The 18,600-nt window shown below is 43.1% G+C and overlaps 1 protein-coding gene and 1 pseudogene across 1 annotated transcript in view; one reads left to right on the top strand and one right to left on the bottom strand.

Moving 5' to 3' along the window:
* The window catches only part of JAM3 (junctional adhesion molecule 3), a 90,503-nt gene that overhangs the window by 12,507 nt on the left and 59,396 nt on the right, over positions 1–18,600 (bottom strand). The gene's annotated exons all lie outside the window — the stretch shown is intronic.
* On the top strand, positions 3,519–17,545 carry LOC129393427 (protein tyrosine phosphatase type IVA 2-like; annotated as a pseudogene).

The following is an 18,600-nucleotide window of genomic DNA, read 5'->3' as shown; positions in this document are numbered from 1 at the left end:
AATTTTCACGAAGCTGAGTTTATATCATTGATGAAAGCAAGATAACTACTTGCATGGCAATCCCTTTCAAAACTAGCATCTGATTCCTTATGGGTTTGGGCAAACATCAGACACCTGTTTACCATGGTCTCAAAAGTTCTCAACTAATCTTGGAGAGAAGATCAAGTAGGTACATGGACTACCTACAACATAGTATTCTTTAGCTGCCATGCCTCCAATAAAACATGCCATCCCCAAAGAAGGCCTTCATACAGAACACCTTGATGAAGGTCTCTGGGTCCTGGCTTATGATCACCGCTAAAGAAAATCACAGAGCAACTCTGCTCCAAGCTGCTTTAACTCCTTGCATACTGGGCAGCCTCACACAGCCCATTCTTTTCCTTTCTCTTCTTTAATGGCCCAGCTACATGGATCTTTTCTTTCTAAATAGTCAGATTTCACTAATTCTAGCAAAAGCCCTAAACAATAATTCAACAAAAAGGGATGGAAAACAGAAGTGTAATATACCTGAATTGCTATCGGTTCCTAAAACACTTCTACAAAAAGTTATACAACAAAGGACAAGTGAAGATAACATTATTTTGTTTGGATAACCATGGCTACTCCCTCTGGGAGCCAGAAATACATCCCATGCATGTGCAGCCCCTTCTACTTCTCCTTCAAAATGAAAGCGCCCAGTGATGCACTAGTAAAGAATGATATGTGAGGCTCCGAGTCTCTACCAAGGCCACACGGGCTCCTTCTAAGGAAAGTGGCCATAAACATTTCTCTCAGTATGAGCACCACGACTTCGAGGAGACGCCACCACTGGCTCTAAGGGACTATTGGCCATAAACATTTCTCTCAGTATGAGCACCATGACTTCGACGAGACGCCACCACTGGCTCTAAGGGACTAGTGGCCATAAACATTTCTCTCAGTATGAGCGCCACGACTTCGACGAGACGCCACCACTGGCTCTAAGGGACTATTGTCCATAAACATTTCTCTCAGTTATGAGCACCATGACTTCGACGAGACGCCACCACTGGCTCTAAGGGACTACTGGCCATAAACATTTCTCTCAGTATGAGCACCATGACTTCGACGAGACACTACCACTGGCTCTAAGGGACTATTGGCCATAAACATTTCTCTCAGTATGAGCACCACGACTTCGACGGGACGCCACCACTGGCTCTAAGGGACTACTGGCCATAAACATTTCAGTATGAGCGCCACGACTTCGACGGGATGCCACCACTGGCTCTAAGGGACTATCGGCCATAAACATTTCTCTCAGTATGAGCACCACGACTTCGACGGGACGCCACCACTGGCTCTAAGGGACTACTGGCCATAAACATTTCAGTATGAGCGCCACGACTTCGACAAGACGCCACCACTGGCTCTAAGGGACTAGTGGCCATAAACATTTCTCTCAGTATGAGCACCACGACTTCGACGGGACGCCACCACTGGCTCTAAGGGACTAGTGGCCATAAACATTTCTCTCAGTATGAGCACCATGACTTCGACGAGACGCCACCACTGGCTCTAAGGGACTATCGGCCATAAACATTTCTCTCAGTTATGAGCACCATGACTTCGACGAGACGCCACCACTGGCTCTAAGGGACTAGTGGCCATAAACATTTCTCTCAGTATGAGCACCACGACTTCGACGGGACGCCACCACTGGCTCTAAGGGACTAGTGGCCATAAACATTTCTCTCAGTATGAGCACCACGACTTCGACGGGACGCCACCACTGGCTCTAAGGGACTAGTGGCCATAAACATTTCTCTCAGTATGAGCACCATGACTTCGACGGGACGCCACCACTGGCTCTAAGGGACTACTGGCCATAAACATTTCAGTATGAGCGCCACGACTTCGACGGGACGCCACCACTGGCTCTAAGGGACTACTGGCCATAAACATTTCAGTATGAGCGCCACGACTTCGACGGGACGCCACCACTGGCTCTAAGGGACTATTGGCCATAAACATTTCAGTATGAGCGCCACGACTTCGACAAGACGCCACCACTGGCTCTAAGGGACTAGTGGCCATAAACATTTCTCTCAGTATGAGCACCACGACTTCGACGGGACGCCACCACTGGCTCTAAGGGACTAGTGGCCATAAATATTTCTCTCAGTATGAGCACCACGACTTCGACAAGACGCCACCACTGGCTCTAAGGGACTACTGGCCATAAACATTTCTCTCAGTATGAGCACCACGACTTTGACGGGACGCCACCACTGGCTCTAAGGGACTAGTGGCCATAAACATTTCAGTATGAGCGCCACGACTTCGACAAGACGCCACCACTGGCTCTAAGGGACTATTGGCCATAAACATTTCTCTCAGTATGAGCACCACGACTTTGATGGGACGCCACCACTGGCTCTAAGGGACTAGTGGCCATAAACATTTCAGTATGAGCGCCACGACTTCGACAAGACGCCACCACTGGCTCTAAGGGACTACTGGCCATAAACATTTCTCTCAGTATGAGCACCATGACTTCGACGAGACGCCACCACTGGCTCTAAGGGACTATTGGCCATAAACATTTCTCTCAGTTATGAGCACCACGACTTCGACGGGACGCCACCACTGGCTCTAAGGGACTATTGGCCATAAACATTTCTCTCAGTATGAGCACCACGACTTCGACGGGACGCCACCACTGGCTCTAAGGGACTATTGGCCATAAACATTTCTCTCAGTATGAGCACCACGACTTCGACGGGACGCCACCACTGGCTCTAAGGGACTATCGGCCATAAACATTTCTCTCAGTATGAGCACCACGACTTCGACGGGACGCCACCACTGGCTCTAAGGGACTAGTGGCCATAAACATTTCTCTCAGTATGAGCACCATGACTTCGACGAGATGCCACCACTGGCTCTAAGGGACTAGTGGCCATAAACATTTCTCTCAGTATGAGCACCACGACTTCGACGGGACGCCACCACTGGCTCTAAGGGACTATTGGCCATAAACATTTCTCTCAGTATGAGCACCACGACTTCGACGGGACGCCACCACTGGCTCTAAGGGACTAGTGGCCATAAACATTTCAGTATGAGCGCCACGACTTCGACGAGACACCACCACTGGCTCTAAGGGACTATTGGCCATAAACATTTCTTCCAGTATGAGCGCCACGACTTCGACGGGACGCCACCACTGGCTCTAAGGGACTATTGGTCATAAACATTTCTCTCAGTATGAGCACCCCAACTTAGACGAGACACTACCACTGGCTCTAAGGGACTAGTGGCCATAAACATTTCTCTCAGTATGAGCACCATGACTTCGACGAGACGCCACCACTGGCTCTAAGGGACTATTGGCCATAAACATTTCTCTCAGTATGAGCACCACGACTTAGACGAGACACTACCACTGGCTCTAAGGGACTAGTGGCCATAAACATTTCTCTCAGTATGAGCACCACGACTTCGACGAGACGCCACCACTGGCTCTAAGGGACTATTGGCCATAAACATTTCTCTCAGTATGAGCACCACGACTTCGACGAGACGCCAACACTGGCTCTAAGGGACTATGACCAGAGATCAGCTCTGGCTCAAAGACCATCAAGGACCTGAGAGGTGAGTCATGAGAGCACTGCTCACCTGGATGATGACTGGACAACCCAATCACATCTTTTCTCTTAAGAAGTATGAAGCCAAGAGAAATAAGAAAATGGGAGAGATTATAGTCTAGAGAAATAGAAGTATATTATAAGGAGATACAGGCTGATTGGTCAAAATGGTGGAAATACTAGAGTTGGTAACAACAGGTGAACTAGAGGACATAAAAGGTAAATGGTGTTTAATTTTCGTGAAGGCCAACTGAGATATGTATCTTTATAATAAACTTGGAAGGTAAACTAAACCAATTTGTTTCTTACAACCTCAAAGAAGCTAAATAATGGCAATCGTCACTTCTTTTATCCCTCTGCATTATGGCAAAAAAATGAATGCTTTATACTTCTTCTTTTTTTTTTTTTGAGACAGAGTCTCGCTCTGTCAGCCAGGCTGGAGTGCAGTGGCGCAACCTCGGCTCACTGCAAGCTCCGCCTCTTGGGTTCACACCATTCTCCTGCCTCAGCCTCCCAAGTAGCTGGGACTACAGGCGCCCACCACCATGCCCGGCTAATTTTTTGTATTTTTAGTAGAGATGGGGTTTCACCGTGTTAGCCAGGATGGTCTCGATCTCCTGACCTTGTGATCCGTCCGCCTCGGCCTCCCAAAGTGCTGGGATTACAGGCGTGAGCCACCGCGCCCGGCCTCTTTATACTTCTTAATGAAGACTTGGCCTGACCACTCTCTTGTTCAACTATCCTAGGTAAGTTTCACAAGCAGCTTTGTATTTTATTTTTCATGAACTACACGAGATTTAAATACAGGTAGCTTTTTATGCCAATCCTAGAAGGCAGTATATCCCAGGAAGACTCCAGAGCAGAGGGCCACTACAAGTCACGTAAAGTTCTAGCTTAAATGACTATCTGCAATGGCTGGGCACTACATCAGATAAGGTCCCAAGCTGAGAGTCCTTCCTCACAATTCTCCTTCTATTTCCAAATAATCCTTAAATTTACTAATACTGTAGAGCTCCTTTCTTGCCCATCCCCAACAGACCAAGGTGCCACTTTAAAATGTAGTAGTAACTGTATAAAAGAATGGTAGTGTGAGGATTGGAAGGCACAAATATAACACGTGAAGACATCGTAAGTAACTCATCCAGAATCCTGCCCAATGCCTGGGGATAAGATTCGGACAGAAGTACTTAGGAGATGGGTTCTGGGAGCCCACTTGCAGTGGTGGCTGCTGAAGTTTAATTGTGCACACACTGAATCCAGTGCTACAGGAATACTCATACTGAAGTTACATTATTTAAGAGTGAGGAAAGGGTTTTTTGGAAGGCGGAAAAAGGAAAACTGCTAATTTGTCAAATGCTGTTATTCCTATTCAATTTCCTGTCTGTTTTGGCCTGTTCATCATACTCTTAAGCTCTCTGGGAGATTCCATTCATTCAGCAGTTTTTGTTTTGTTTTTTGAGACAGTTTCACTCTTGTCACCCAGGCTGGAGTGCAATGGTGTGATCTCGGCTCAATGTAACCTCCGCCTCCCAGGTTCAAGCAATTCTCCTGTCTCAGCCTCCCAAGTAGCTGGGATTACAGGTGCCTGCCACCACACCTGGCTAATTTTTGCATTTTTAGTAGAGATGGGGTTTCACCACGTTGGCCAGACTGGTCTCGAACTCCTGATCTCAGGTGTTCTACCCGCCTCGGCCCCCCAAAGTGCTAGAATTACAGGGGTGGGCCACCGCGCCTGGCCATTCAACAGCTTTTATTTATCTGTTATTATATACTAGATACCTGTCTAGATATTAGGGCTAATACATGAATAAGATATATAAAAATCTATTAGCTGGGCATCACACCTGTAATCCCAGCTACTCAGCAGGCTGACACAGGAGAATCACTTGAACCCAGGAGGTGGGGGTTACAGTGAGCTGAGATCAGGCCACTGCACTCCAGCTTGGGCGACAGAGTGAGACTCCATCTCAAAAAAAAGAAAAAAAAAAAAAAGGATAGATAAAAATCTGTGCTCTCATGGAGCTAACATTTTAGGATTAAAAAAATACCGTATTTATTCATCTTTATTACATTTCAACGTCTGATTGCAAAACTTATTACAAAGCTAGATGATCAAAACAGTGTGGGGTCCCCCCACAGCATAAAGACAGACATACAGATCAAAGGAATAGAACAGAAAGCCCAGAAATAAATCCTTGCATATATGGTCAAATGATTTTCCACAAGGATGCCAACATCATTTAATGGAGAAAGGACAACCTTTCCAACAACGGTGCTGGGAAAACTGGATATCCACATGCAAAATGATGAAGTTAGACCCTTATATTAAGTCAAATACAGAAATTAGCTTAAAACATATAAAACACCTAAATTTAAGAGCTAAAACTATTAAATTTAAGAGCTAAAACTATAAAATTTTGGAAGAACGCATAGAGAAACATCTTCATGACACTGGGTTAGGCAATGATTTGATACAACACCAACAGCATAGACAACAAAAGAACAAAATAGGTAAACTGGACTTCATCAAAAAAAATTTAAACATCAAAGGACACTACCAAGAAAGTGAAAAGACAACATACAGAATGGGAGAAAATATGTACAAAGCATATATATATGATAAGGGATTAACATCCACAATATATAAAGAACTCCTACAACTCACCGACAAAAAAAAACACAATTGAAGAAATTTTAAAATGGGCAAAGAATTCAAATAGACATGCCTCCAAAGAAGATATACCATGAAAAGTTGCTCAACATCACTAGCCTTTAAGGAAATTAAATCTAAACCACAATGAGATACCACTTCACATCCATTAGGATGGTTATGATTTCTTTTAAAGGGGGGAAATAATAAGCGTTGGTGAGGGTGTGGAGAATCCCAAACCCTGTACACTGCTGATGGGAATGTAAAATGGTGCAGCCACCATGAAAAGCTTGGCAGTTCCTTGAAAAGTTAAACACAGAATTACTATACAATCCAAATACTGTACGATGTAATTCTTATTCTTCCTCCTTTATAGCTAAGGTACTTTTCCCCTCTGTCTTATGTTTTATTTATCTTTGATTTTCTGCAGTGTGATTATGATATGCCTAGATGTTGATTTTTTTTTTTTTTTTTTTGGCATTTATCCTGTTTGGTGTTTTCTGAGCTTCATGGATCTGTGGTTTAGTGTCTGGCATTAATTTGGGGAAATTCTCAGTCATAATTGCTTCAAATATTTTTGTTCTCATCTTCTGTTTCTGGTATTATCATTTACGTTAATCTTCTGTAGTTGCCCCACACTTCTTGTATATTCTGTTCCATTTTTTAGGCCATCTTTCTCTCTGTGCCTTCAGTTTTGGATGTTTCTGTTGGCATATCCTCAAGCTCAGAGGTTGAGTCCATCAAAAACATTTTTCGTTTCTGCTAGTTTTTTTTATCTCTAGTGATTCGTTTTGATTCTTTCTAAAAATTTCCATCTCTCTGCTTGCACTGTCCATCTGTTCTTGCATGTTATCTACTTATGTTATCTACTTTTCCCATTAGAACCCTTAGCATATTAATCAGAGTTGTTTTAAATGCCCAGTCTGATAATTCCAACATCTCTTCCATATCAGAGTTCTGATGCTTGCTCCATTTCCTCAAACTGTTTTTGCTTTTTAGTATGCCTTGTACTTTTTGCTGAAAGCCAGACATGATTACCCAGGAAAATAAACTGTAGTAAACAAGGCTTTAGTGTTGTGGTGGTAAGGTGTGTGTGTAGGGGGGAAGGATTCTATAGACCTATGATTAGGTCTCAGTCTTTCAGTAAGACTATACCCTTGGGCTGTGACCTTCACCACTGTGTCTCAGTCCCCACTCCCCTTGGGTGGAAAGATGACTAGAGGAGGCTGGAGTTAAGTACCTAACAAGTGGGATTTCTTCCTGAAACACATAAAAATCAATTACAGTATTACAACATATTAATAAAGTTGGGATGACATGATCATCCCAACTAATGCAGAAAAAGCATCTGAACTAATGCAACAACCTTTCAAGATAAAAACACTCAGTAAACTAGGAATAGAAAGAACTTTCTATAGATGATAAAGGTCATATATGAAAAACCTATAGCTGACAGCATATTCAGTGGTGAAAGACTCAAAAGTTTTTCCCCTACAATCAGGAACAAGACAACGATGCCCACTTTCACCACTTCTATTCAACATGATATTGGAATTTCTAGCAAGAGCAGTTTGTCAAGAAAAGGACAAAAAAGGAATCAAAGTTGGAAAGGAAGTAGGAAAATTATCTCTGTTTGTAGCTGGCATGATCTTAGATGTAGAAAACCCTACATATTCCACACACCAAAAATATTAGAATAAATAAATGAGTTCACCAAGGCTGCAGGATACAAAACCAACATGCAGAACTTCTGGTTCTCAGTCTAGCATGCAAACAGCTTGGAAACCCTCATCCATCTTGACAACAAGTAAAAAGCTGAACAACCTGAAAATCAACTCTTCTTAGATTTGTCAGAGAAGTGAGGTCACAGGTCAAAACACTGTCTCCAGATTGGAGAGACAGACAGGCAGATAAAGAATCCCAACCTGCAGAGCAGAAACTCAGGAGAAGAAGCCTCTGCAGGAACCACCAGTACCAGAGTAGGAAAACCTAAACTATAATTGATGAATCATTGGAGGCTCAGTGCCAACAAGTCTGAGAGTTAAAAACTCTATGGGGCCCAGTCTTAGCAGGCCCCCCCAGACATTCTCGTGAGTTTTATCTCCAGGGGCCCTCCCTGGTTCTCTCAGTGAAGACGGGAGAAAAATCCCCTCATACTCCTGGCATAGGGAGGGGAAATGTTAGCCATTTTGAAATACCTCTGAAGCATTCTGTCCTTAACAAGGCCTGCCCAAAAGAGAAATTGTCTTACCAGAGTCTAACCTACTGGGATTTAATCAGGACCTGGATTTGTGTTATAATTTCTTCAAAAATCACAATTATAAACCAAAATTATAAATATTAACTCGTGAAATTAGCTTTATCGGAGATCTTAATATCTTCATACACCTTCGAATTATTGTCTAAGTATTCTTTCATTTCAACCTGCGGGTCTCCCTTTCATATTTCCTATAGAGGTCTGGTGGTAATTAACTCCCTCAACTTTCACTTATCTGGCAATGTCTTAACTTCTGCTTCATAGTTGAAGGATGATTTTGCTGGATATAGAATTCGTGTTTTACAACTGTTTTCTTGCAGCACTTTAAATATATCACCCCACTTCCTTCTGGCCTCCAAGGTTTCTGGTAAAAATTCAGCTTATAGTCTTCTTGAAGATTAATTGTATCTGCTGAGTCACCTCTCTCTGGGTGCTTTTAAGAATTTCTCTTTGTCAAGTTTGATCATGTGTCTCAGTGTGAATCTCTTTGGTTGATTCTACTTAGAGTCTAGTGAGATTTTCGGATTTGTGGGTCTATGCCCTTCATCAAATTTGGGGAGTTTATTCTTCATTATTTCTTAAAATAATCTTTCTGCCCAGTATTTCTCTCCCTTCTAAAACTCCCACAATGCATATGATGGTCCACTTATTAGTCCCATGAGTCGCTTAGACTCTGTTCACTTTTCTTCATTCTTTTTCTTTTTGCTCCTCAAACTTGATAATTAATCGTCCTAACTTCTACTTTGCTAGTTCTATCTATCTGCATCAATCTGCTGTTGAAACCCTCTAGTAAATTTTTCATTTCAGTTATTGTATTTTCAGCTCCAAAATTTGTTTCATTTCTGTGATTTCTATGTCTTTATTGATAGTGTCCTTTTCTTCAGGGACTGTTTGCCTGATTGCCTTTAGTTCTTTGTCCATGTTCTCCCCTTAGGTGTTTGTGCATATTTTAAACAAATAGTCTTTGGCTAATAAGTCCAATATCTGTGCTGCCTCTGGGACAGTTTCTGTCAATCCCTTTAGTTCCTTTAAATGAGCCATGTTTTCCTGTTTCTTTGTATGCTCTGTTATTTTTTGTTGTTGTTGTTGATGCTGTTGTTGAAAATCTGGCATTTGATTATTATAATACGGTTAACTCTGGAAATCAGATTGTCCCCCCTCCCCCAAGATTTGCTGTGTTTTTTAAAAAAAATTACTGTTTAAGGCTGTAGTAGTCCATTTGAGACTCAGAAGACTATTCCTTTTCAAGTTTGGTCACTGAGGTTCCTTAACCTTGTGTTCAGCTATTATAAGAGTATAATCAAGACTGTCTTAAGTGCCAAAAGCTGAAATAAACAAACACTACAACAACCACCCCCTGCCCCCCAAAAAAAGAGCATATTATAGCCGTCTGAGTCTTTGGAGACTGGCTTTGTGCAGGGGTACTCCTTCATCTCTTAGCTAGGCTTATTCTGAATCTAGAGATCAGCCTGGGATGAATCTTAGCATCTTGTCAGGGCTTTTCTGATCATGTGTCTTGCCTGACATGATCACGGCTTTCTATTTTCCTTCATACATGTGGCTGCTTTTGAGAGTCGTAATTTCCTAAGAATCTCACCCAGTTTCTCCTCTGGGCCTTACAGGGCCTATTGTACATGTCCAGCCAGAATCTCTTCAGGCGTCTGTAGGTTTATAGTCACTCTGTAGCTTTTACTAGCAGTGCCCACTGGTTTTACTGCCTGCTTCCCTGATTATACAAGACAGAGACAAGCACCTTGCATTAGGCCTTCAGGTATCCCCCAGAAAGATTGGAATAGACATACACATTAATTTGCAAATAATGTCTGCTCTGTTCCCTCCGGTTTCAGAGGAAAGCTGGGGAATAGCTGTTGCCTCTTCAAGACCAAAGCAGCTACTATGCCAGGGAGAGGGTAGGGCAAGGGTGTGTAAAAATACCACAAATCTTTCCTACTGGTTTAAAGATGGCTCTTCTTTGGTTAGATGTTTGCTTGGTTGCTATAATCTTCGTTTGACTGATTTCAGAGCTTCTACAACGTCGGTTCAAATAGCTACTGGGTGATTTTTTAATTTTTCTGCTGGTCAACAGGAGCCTGGAACTTCCCAGTCCACCATTTTGCTGAGATCACTGTAAGTTAGCCTTGTCACTATTTTTTTTTTAGTAATTCTTATTCATCTTTGTATCTGATTCCCAACCATAATACCTAAGAACCCAAGAAGTTTCTGGAAAAGTTACTTATTTTAAGTAGGGGAAAAAGACACAGATAGTTTCAATACAATATAGCAAATGGCATGAGAGAAATCTACACCAATCCAAACATAGACTGAGTTAGTGTCTTTGCTCTTTCAATGTTTCTTTGATAACGGAGCTCTCATTCTCACTGTAAGTCGGTAAACTGGCATTGTGGGCTTATGTTTTCCCAGGATTTAATTGCTTCAGGTAGAACTAGCAAATGTGTTTTCAATCCAGAACTAGGTGGCTTAATCCAGGACAGAGGTAACTACTCGATGTGCTTATAATTCCATCTTCAAAACTCTGTTACATGACAAAGCTATGAACTATCTGGGGCCCTGTTTTTAATACTCTTACTGACTTTTTTTTTTTTGGAGACAGAATCTCACTCTGTAACCAAGGCTGGAGTGCAGTGGCGCGATCTCGGCTCACTGCAACTTCCGCCTCCCATGTTCAAGCGATTCTCCTGCCTCAGCCTCCCGAGTAGCTGGGACTGTAGGCGCCTGCCACCACGCCCGGCTAATTTTTTGTATTTTAGTAGAGATGGGGTTTCACCGTGTTGCCCAGGCTGGTCTCACGCTCCTGAGCTCAAGCAATCTGCCCACCTCGGCCTCCCAAAGTGTTAGGCTTACAGGCATAAGCCATCACGCCTGGCCTCTTAGTGACTTTTAATATGATTTTGCATACTCCAATTTTTCTCAAATGTAAAATATTATTTGAAAACTTACCCTTCTTTCACCAATAACTGAAGATAAGTAAGTTAAACATTTTAGAAGAGGGACCATTTATTATCATTATTCTACTTGCTATCTAGGGACCAATGATTTTCCAGAGGTCCAGAGAATAGCAAGTTTCAAATTTAAAGGCTTTAAATTTGAGACAGTAATTAAAGTTAAAGAAGGTCATAAGGGTGTGGACTTAATCCAATATGACTAGTGTCCTTATAAGAACTTGAAAAGAGGCTGGGCACAGTAGCTCACGCCTGTAATCCCAGCACTTTCAGAGGCCGAGGTGGGCAGATAACACGGTCAGGAGATTGAGACCATCCTGGCTAACATTGTGAAACCCCATCTCTACTAAAAATACAAAAAATTAGCCAGGCATGGTGGCGGGCGCCTATAGTCCCATCTACTTGGGAGGCTGAGGCAGAAGAATGGCGTGAACCTGGGAGGTGGAGCTTGCAGTGAGCCGAGATCACGCCACTGCTCTCCAACCTGGGCAACAGAGCGAGACTCTGTCAAAAAAAAAAAAAAAAAAAAAAGAACTTGAAGACATACCAGGGATGTGCCTGCACAGGGGAAAGATGATATGAGGACACAGCAAGAAGGCAGTCACCTACTGGCCAAGGAGAGGTCTCAGGAGAAACCAACCCTGCCAGCACCTTGATTTTGGACTTCCCAGCCTGCAGTACTATGTGAAAATACATTTTTGCTGTTCAAGCCACCTCTTTATGGTATTTTGTTATGCAACTCCTAGTAAACTAATACAGAGGGGAATGGAAATGAATACAGAGCAAGAGAAAAATACAAAAAATGTAAAAATAGTATTTTCTAATATCTTAGTCCATTTTCACACTATAAAGAACTACCAGAGACTGGGTGATTTATAAAGAAAAGAGGTTTAATTGACTCACAGTTCCACATGGCTGAGGAGGCCTCAGGAAACTTACAATCATGGTGGAAGGCATAGGGGAAGCAGGCACCTTCTTCACAAAGCAGCAGGGGAAAGGAGGAGAGAGACAGAGCACACATGCACACGAGTGAGCAAATAATGGGGGAACTGCCACACACTTTTAAACCATCAGATCTCATGAGAACTCACAATCATGAGAACAGCATGGGGGGAAGCCAACTCCATAATCCAATCACGTCCACCAGGGCCCCTTCCTTGACACATGGAGATTACAATTTGAGATGAGATTTGGGTGGGACACACCACCAAACCATATCATCTGACTTTATACCAAATACAGAAATTCTAAATTTTTGAGTACCAAAATATGCTTGAATTCACAGCTGACAAAGGCTGTTAAGTATTTTGTTCAATGACATTTAATCCCAGCTCAGAGAGAGGTGAGTTCTGATGATACAGATTCTGGGGTCCACTCCCAGGAGGGCTGTCTCTGCAGGTGAGCAGAAATAACAAAGGATTTCTAAAACCACATGGAATGGCATCCCCAGCTATATTAAGGAGAAGACTGGACCTCAGGCTGTTGTGTTCTCAAGTGATAATAACAATATATCAGCTCAGTTTCAGGCCAAGGCTAAAAAGCCCAAGAGGAAAACCTTTTCTTTTTTCTTTCTTTTCCTTTTTTTTTTAAAGTGTAAGCAACACCCCAAAGACTGATTTCACTTTTATAAACAAAAAAACCACTGTTTGACTCACAGTGGGGGTCAATATGTGCTTTCTTAGAGGCACTTGGTTCCCAACAAGAAAGGCATGTCTGTCTGGACATCCAGTGCAGAGAGGAGTAAGAAAAGTCCAGAGAGTGCACAGGTGATGATGGAGAGGTCCCCTGAATACTGACCAGCCTCACTTACTCTCTTCTGTTTCCTCTCTTCTATGCCTTTCTTAATGTGATTCTAGGAGCAGCGGTTGTCACTCCATTCTCTGTTGTGCCTACTTGTTAGAAATATATTAAACTAATTCTGTATTTATTTTCAAAGGCATCAAGTTTTATTTTGTTTTGAAATGGAGTCTCACTCTGTCGCTCAGACTGCAATGCAGTGGCATAATCTCAGCTCACTGCAACCTCCACCTCCGGGGCTCAAGTGATCCTCCTGCCTGAGCCTCCAGAGTAGCTGGGACTACAGACATGTGCCACCACGTCCGGCTAATTTTTTGTATTTTTAATAGAAACGGGGTTTCACCATGTTGGCCAGGCTGGTCTCAAACTCCTTACCTCATATGATCCACCTGCCTTGGCCTCCCAAAGTGCTGGGATTACAGGTGTGAGCCACCACGCCCGGCCAAAAGGCATCAAGTTTTAAAATGACTCACTACAATGGCATTAGTTCTTATTCTTGAAACCAGGGCCATCAGACATCACAGTTCCAGAAGTAGGGAAGGAAGTGAAAATGATTCAGATTCATTCCTTAGGGTCACTCTTCAAGACAGTCAGAGCAAGTGGTATCATTTCCAATTTACAACCGATGATGTGGCCAAGTGGCTTGCCTATAGTCCACAGCCAAGTGATGGAGCCAGCACTTCAAGCTGTATTCTTAAACTCCATGTCTAACACTCTTTCTATTACATTCTGATGCCTACAATTCTTCTTCTTCCTATGACTTCATGCAAGAGATTAACTACACGCTTTGGTGTTTTGTATTTATTGTGTGCATGCTTGACCAGAAATGTGGCAAGAGATAATAAAGTTTGATAATTCCTTCTATATAATCTAGCCACTTATTTCTCAAATGCTAAGTGACACTAAGATGGTCCAAAGGCAAAGCTATCCTACAATGCATCAGTGCCAATTTATCTGTCACAATGACAGAGAAGGAGAAGTTATTATTATCCTTAAGGCCAGAACTAGGTATTAAACAGCTAATAATCAGTGGGATTTAGAGTGGAGACAAAATTAGGATTCAGAGTTTAGACGGAAGACAGTTTTACTTCCAGATTCATGCCCCTTGCCATGCACAGTGGTATCTAGCACAGTTTTCTACACAGGAAGACCTGACCAAGAAACTGACTTTGCTATCCTAGCTCTGTCATAGACTTCCTGAATCATCTCCAACTCACAGTCCTCACCAAAATCCCTCCCGTATCTGTGTGCTCATGTTTGAACCACACTAATAAAGAGGCTCAGGCAACATGCACTTCTGTATAAAAAGTAACCCAGTTCTGAAGCCTGCTTTAAAGCATGTAGAAATGTGGGTTGCCTTCAGATAAACAGCACAGGCACTTACCAGTCAGGAGGTTTTCCTCAGCTCTTAGCAACAGATGACAAAGTCATGCATATAAACAAATCTGCAAGGCACTGCAGCATGGGCAAGACAGAGGATGACAAAGAGAGATGGCAGGGATGGAGCGCACTGTGGCCATCCATCTGCATATGAGTCACCACCTCTGAACAACAGCCTTTTCCTCATTTGTTTAGAGAGCCTCAGCAAAGCAAATGCAGGGTAGAGAGCCAGAGGACCTTGGGATCAATTTCTAAGTTTCACTGTCATCTGGTTAAGTAATTTCTAGGCTCAAGTATTACTAGCATTCTACCTTTATGGACAGTTGTCCACAAGGAAAATCTATGCTTTTCCTGGGAAGACAAGGGTGGGACAGGGAAGGGATGTCGCAGGAAAACCTACCAGCTATACAGAACACGAATTTTCACATATGAGGAGCCAGCCAATCAGCAGTGTGCAGAGAGAGAAGGACAGAGAAAAGTGAGACCTTTAGTTTCACAAAGAGCATGATTTTGACATAGAGCAAGTGTGAAGGTACGCTGCTTCCTGAAGATCAGTTGAGTATTCTGCTGAAGAGGAAAATGAACCCATTGGGGTGCTTTTTCTGAAGAGGCCTGTCAACCAGCTTGTAGGACTGATGTCTAATGTAGAGAAAGAACAAAGCAGACACTGTGCTTTCTCCTACCAACATTTTGATAATTAGCAAAGCAGGAAGGAGCTACAGGATGAGCACACAGTGCTGCTGGGACTTGAACGAGCTGTACATTCTCCTGAGTATTGTCGGGGCTCACATTCTGTGCTGTGTCTCACAGCACGTTCTCAACACCGATTCAGCTTCCCAGCATCCATCGATGGAAAGATGACTACACTCATGTCCCAGACAGGGGATCGGATGCTAGCGAGGTCAATGGCTACAAGTACAAAGTAAAAACCAGAAGCTGGGAGTTTTGCCTCTTAGCCCCTACTTCTTGCTTTATTGTATAATCTTATAAGAAGAAATACAATATTAAAATCTATCCAGAACTAAAAAAGAAAGCAACAAATAAAGTGGGAAGAGGATCTGTACGAAAAGGAAAACATGAATCAGACCCTGAAGCCTAAAAGGAGATCCCATTGTTTGAGTAAAACCCTATCTTGGATGAGTCTGCAAGGGAAGCGACCTAAAAAAAGCCTCTGACATGATGTGCAGCTGGCACCGTCATCTTCAACACAGCCATCTCTTCCTTCCAGGGAAGATGTGGAACTAAGTTGAGAGACAGAAGAGGGGGCGGGAGCTGCTTTCGGCTGCGCGTGCAGCGGTGGTGGCGGCGGCACGATCGGCCGGGCTGTAACCGTTGTCCGTCCGGGAGCGGCTGGAGCGGCAGTGGCGGCGGCCATGCACCTCGGGAGGCGACACCACAGGGCAGCGGCGGCTGCAGGAGCAGCAGCAAGACAGACTCGTGGAGACGCGCCGCCGCCACCGGGCGGGTGTCGCGCGCTGAGGCTGGGGGGTGTCGTCGCCGCTGCCGCAGAGGTAACTGAGGAGAGAGGCGCCTCCTCGCTCCCGCCACCGCCGGACTTCAATGCCCGGTCCCCGCTCGCCAGCGTTTTTCGTTGGAATACACGTTGCACATTTACGGCGATTCTGAGTGTGAGGGCAGACTTCTGCCGGGTTCAGCACAGCGTTTTCGCTGACAAGCTTAGAGGTTCTATGTGCCATAATTAACACTGCCTTGAACACTCCTGGACACACCGACCGGCCTCAGAAATAGCTGGCTTTTTTTTTTAATTGCAAGCATATTTCTTTTAATGACTCCAGTAAAATTAGGCATCAAGGAAACAAGTGGAAAGCGACCTACACTTTTAACTTGCCTCACTAGTGCCTAAATGTAGTAAAGGCTGCTTATGTAGTTGGATTTTTTTGGAGTCCGAAGGTATCCATCTGCAGAAATTGAGGCCCAAGTTGAATTTGGATTCAAGTGGATTCTAAATACTTTGCTTATCTTGAAGACAGAAGCTTCATAAGGAATAAACAAGTTGAATAGAGAAAACACTGATTGATAATAGGCATTTTAGTGGTCTTTTTAATGTTTTCTGCTGTGAAACATTTCAAGATTTATTGATTTTTTTCACTTTTCCCATCACACTCACACGCACACTCACATTTTTCATTTGCCATAATGAACCGTCCAGCCCCTGTGGAGATCTCCTGTGAGAACATGCGTTTTCTTGTAACTCACAACCCTACCAGTGCTACTCTCAACGAGTTCCCAGAGGAACTTAAGAAGTATGGAGTGATGACTTTGGTTCGAGTTTGTGATGCTACGTATGATAAAGCTCCAGTTGAAAAAGAAGGAATCCACCTTCTAGATTGGCCATTTGATGATGGAGCTCCACCCCCTAATCAGATAGTAGATGATTGGTTAAACCTCTTATAAACCAAATTCTGTGAAGAGCCAGGTGGCTGTGTTGCAGTGCCTTGTGTTGCGGGATTGGGAAGGGCACCTGTGCTGGTTGCACTTGCTTTGATTGAATATGGAATGAAGTACAAAGATGCAGTTCAGTTTATAAGACAAAAAAGAAGGGGGGCCTTCAATTCCAAACAGCTGCTTTACTTGGGAGAAATACCGACCTAAGATGTGATTACGCTTCAGAGATACCAACGGGCACTGCTGTGTTCAGTAGAAAGAAATGTAAATGAAGGCTCACTTGATTGTGGCATTTAGAGGGAACTCTTGGTACCTGGAAATGTGAATCTAGAATCTTACCTGTGTCATCAAAGTAGTGATGGATTCACTACTCCTCAACCACTCTCCTCATGATTGGAACAAAAGCAAACAAAAAAATCTCTCTATAAAATGAATAAAGTGTTTAAGAAAAGAGAAAGAGAAAAGGAATTAATTCAGTGAAGGATGATTTTGCTCCTAGTTTTGGAGTTTGAATTTCTGCCAGCATTGAATTATTTTGAAATCTCTTGTCTTTTTAAACTTTTTCAAAATAGGTCTCTAAGGAAAACCAGCAGAACATTAGCCTGTGCAGAACCATCTGTCTGGGGAGCACACTCTTCATTATGCTTGGCACATAGATCTCCCTGTGGTGGGATCTTTTTCCCTTTTTTGGGGGGGGAGGGGTGGTGGTGTATTTTTCCCCTTTTTTCCTTCCTCTCCTACATGTCCCTTTTTCCCCTGACGCAAGTTGTAGATGGAATAGAAGCCCTTGTTGCCGTAGATGTACGTGCAGTCTGGCAGCCTTAAGCCCACCTGGGTGCTTTTAAATAAATAAATAAATAAATAAATAAATAAATAAAAGCAGTGACATATAGATATATTATATGATCCAGGTGGTTTTTAGTCTTTACTGATGAAAGGGTGTTCATGTTAGCTTCTTTTCCTCAAAACCCTAATACTAGACAAAGTAGCCAAGAGCCTTTTGTTTTGTTTTTATTTTGATAAATTAGTGGGGAAATGGCATTTTAAGAGGAGTCTCTTCTCAAAGAAGTTAGCTGAGAGTTGAATTCTTCTCTTCCCTAACCAGTGAAGCTAAGTGGATATCCCAGAAACTTGTCTTCTAAAAGGGAGGACTCCAGGCCATCAACAAAGATGTCCAGGCAGTGGGCTTACTTTCTACACCCTGTACAATTGTGGGCTGTAGCGTTACTCTGATTTTCTGTCTAGTATCAGAGAATGCTGGTAGCTTAAAATTTTTATTTTAGGACTTGTACTGTGAATGTTCAGAAACGGTCAAAGAAATAGCAGCGAATTCACATATTTTCGACTTGAGAAATGCTTGTGGTGTTTTCCAAACTGCCCCCTATATGTAAAGTTCAGTTTAACCATTGATTGCCTTGTTATTACTAGGTTCTTTTGAGATTAAAAAATATCCCTGGTTTAAAACCAGCGATGATGCCTAGTGAGTATGTGTCCACAGGCCATAACAGGGTAGAAGAGCAACGTTGGGCAACGCAGTGAGTA

The sequence above is a fragment of the Pan paniscus genome, chromosome 9 (genome assembly GCF_029289425.2).
Source record: "Pan paniscus chromosome 9, NHGRI_mPanPan1-v2.0_pri, whole genome shotgun sequence".
Lineage (NCBI taxonomy): Eukaryota > Metazoa > Chordata > Mammalia > Primates > Hominidae > Pan > Pan paniscus.
The sequence above is the reverse complement of the archived record's forward strand: the minus strand, read 5'-3'. Positions and strand labels throughout refer to the sequence as shown.